Source organism: Sciurus carolinensis, chromosome 12 (assembly GCF_902686445.1).
Source record: "Sciurus carolinensis chromosome 12, mSciCar1.2, whole genome shotgun sequence".
Classification (NCBI taxonomy): domain Eukaryota; kingdom Metazoa; phylum Chordata; class Mammalia; order Rodentia; family Sciuridae; genus Sciurus; species Sciurus carolinensis.
The window spans coordinates 110,464,535-110,468,072 of record NC_062224.1 but is presented as its reverse complement, the minus strand read 5'-3'; positions in this window follow the sequence as shown (position 1 = coordinate 110,468,072).

Sequence of the window (3,538 nt, the reverse complement as noted above, 5' to 3'; positions counted from 1 at the left end):
CTAGTGATGTAAGGATGATGAAGAAGGTCACATTTCCAAGGAGAACAATGCCACTAAGCAAAAGGTTACCTCAGGACAGTGTGGGGGATTCTGGGAACTGAAGGCCTGCCCAGGTGGAAGGGGAATCAGGTGTGACAGCTGTGGAATGATGTTCAGGGAGGGCGGCCTGGAGTGGCTATGTAAACCACAACTGAGCTCTGAGGGACCCCACCCAGGCAGATGGGAATGCAAGGAAATATTTTTAGGTCTCATTATTAACAGGAGTGATATAGAAGAGTGGGTTCAAAATAACTCTGTGGCTTTTCCTGTACCCACTGATATTTATGTTTACCCAATTTTCCTCCCTCCTTCCTCCCTTCTGTTTCTTCAAACTGGCCTCTCCCATCCACACAAAACTATGAGGAGTAAAATCAGATCAAGTGTTTCTAATAAACTACTTCTTTTTTTTTTTTTTTTTTTTTTTTTGGTGTGGTACTGGGGATCGAACATCAGGGCCTTGTGCTTGCGAGGCAAGCACTCTACCAGCTGAACTATCTCCCCAGCCCCTCTAATAAACTACTTCTGACCAGTTTAAAATGTTTATCTCAATGGGGAAAGAGTCTCAAGAATCAAGGATCTTCATGACTGCTTTTTGGCCATCTTATTTGATCATCGAGCCTATACTCCCCCTATTTCATTTCTTCTTTCTTCTTTTTGATATTTAGGCATCCAAAAGTAAAAAGGTTATAGTTCCTTAGGCTTCAATAGAATTATTGTGTACTACCTTCTTTTATCAATTGTAGGTTCACCTGAAAATCTGTTTTGATTCTTCTTCAAACAATAATAAAGATAACTTGAAATTAACACGCCATCTTTCATTCAGAAGATGCCCACATTCTTTATGATGTGTTCTCGTATCATTATTTTATATAGATGTACTACATTCCCTTAGTGCCTTTCATCCGAGGATCACAAAGCGTAGAGCAAACAGTAATTAATTCTTACAACAACCTTGTGAACTATAATTTTTATGTGTGTACAGTAGATGAATCACCTGAAGGACCAGCAGAACGCAGCTTCTGTGGGAAGACTAGGCTTGGTATGACTTCATGCATCAGCAACCCAGTCAAATAGTTGAGGGTAGGAAAGGAGTCATCGTTTTTTAACCAAAAAAAGAAAAAAGGGCTGGGTGTGGTGGTGCACACTATAATCCCAGCGGCTCGGGACACTGAGACAGGAGGATTGTGAGTTCAAAGCCAGCCTCAGCAGTGGTGAAGTGCTGAGCAACTCAGTGGGACCCTGTCTCTAAATAAAATACAAAGTAGGGCTGGGGATATGGCTCAGTGGTAAAGTGCCCCTGAGTTCAATCTCCAGTACCAAAAAAAAAAAAGAAAAAAGCGCTATGTGAGGTTTGGAGTCATGGCTCACTGGCAGAGCGCTTGCTTGGCGTGTGTGAAGCCCGGGGTGCGATACTCGGCACCACATGTAAATAAATAAAATTTAAAAACTCATTGAGAACTGGGGATATGACTTAGTGGTGAAGTGCCCCTGAGTTCAATCCCCAGTACCAAAAAAAAAAAAAAAGTTATAAATAAAATAAAGTTATTTTTCAAAAAGGCTGGGGATGTGGCTCAGTGGTTAAGCACCCCTGGGTTCAGTCCTCAGTACCAAAAAAAAAAAAAAAAAAAAAAAGGAGTTTAAGTGAGAAAATATCTAAATAATCATTTATCTAGGTTTCTACAAAGCAACACTTGAACATTTGCAACAAATAACACAGAAAAAGAAGGAGGTGTTAGAACCTATTAATAGCTACACCTTCAATCTTGTTGTCACTCCCAAGACAAGTGCTTTAGCAACAAGGCAGCCCTGGTCATTAGCCGAAGCTTTGATTTAGCATCAATGCAGAGAAAGTGTGCCAAGCCCTGACGGTCAACACTTAGCTGCCTGCCTAGATTTCCCCAGAGGGCCTCTCATTTGGGCGAGTAGCAGGCCAAGGCCTATTTAGTTGAAGAGATGAAATCTTCATTATTTTTATGTAGGCCTTTCTCTTTAATAAAACAAAAATGAATACATAAAGAAAAACAAAAAATGGCCTCTTTTCTAAGCTGACTCATTGAACAATAGAAGGTGTGTACCGACAAATGTTTCACCCAGTGAAACTGATTTAATTCGTTTTCCTTTTGGGAAAGCCCATCTTTATTTCAGTTTTTTAATATAGGAATTTTCAAATATATACAAAATAGATGACACAGTTTTGTAAAGACCCCACATATCCATCACTCAACTCTAGCAACTCTCTCCTTGGTTCCTCTTGTACAAAATAGCACTACAAAATGAACTGCAGAAATTCTCAGTTCCTTGCTTTGGCTACGGGACAGCTGTCTCAAAGCATCTCATGAAATCTTGAAAGCCAAATTTGAATTCATTTTAATTTTTTTTTTTTTTTTTTTGTACTGGGGATCGAACTCAGGGCCTTGTGCTTGCAAGGCAAGCACTCTACCAGCTGAGCTATCTCCCCAGCCCCAATTCATTTTAATTTAATTTATTACAAAATATGTACCTGGGCTGGGGTTGTGGCTCAGTGGTAGAGCACTCGCCTAGCATGTGTAAGGCACTGGGTTCAATCCTCAGCACCACATATAAATAAATAAAAATGAAGATCCATCAACAACTAAAAAAAAATATGTACTTGTCACAAGGTAAACTTATGGGAAGATGAAAAAATGGGTCACAAAATCTAACAGGCTAAACCCTAAGTTATAACATTGCCTGGCATTTATTGTCAAGCACCAGTCACTTTACTAGGTATCTGCCCCACATGCCAATCAATTATTTAATTTTCAAGAATATCATATGGTAACTATTGGTAACCCTGCTTGAAAGGTGGGGAAACTGAGGCTTGGAGAAGGTAAGTGACAGGCTCACAGTCAGAAACAACTGACTTTGCAGCTGACGTTGCCTGATTTCAAAGTCCTTGCTTTCTTATAAAAACTGTAGTCAAAGAACCTACTAAAACTCAATCCCAAAGACATATGTTACTAATGTTACAAGGAGAAAGAAAGTGATAAACAATTGGGGGTTAGGGGAGAAACTCAAAAAATTGTTTCAGTTAAGCCCTGGAATTAATTAAGCAAGGGAATTAATTAAGTCTATCTTACTCCATTAAAAAACTAGATTTCTTATCATGACCTAATGACTATGCAGATTGTTCAGCAATACAACAATTTACAGTAGCCATAATTGCATAGTACAACATTATTTAACTGTGCCCATTATCACAATGCTGTTAAATCAGAAGTTGAGCAAAATAAATCACTGTAGATGCATTCCTACCTCCATCATCAGCTGATGCCTCTGCAGTGCATTAGAATCTGAGTTTTATTAGCTTCCTCATCCTTGTCTTTTCTAAAAAATTGGATTGTTTGACATATTTGTTAAAATAAATGGCCTATAATCATCATTTTGTGTTCAGCTCCTACTGTCTTTTTTTTAAATATATTTTTAATTGTCAATGAACCTCTACTTTATTTGTAAATATGTGGTGCTGAGAATCGAACCC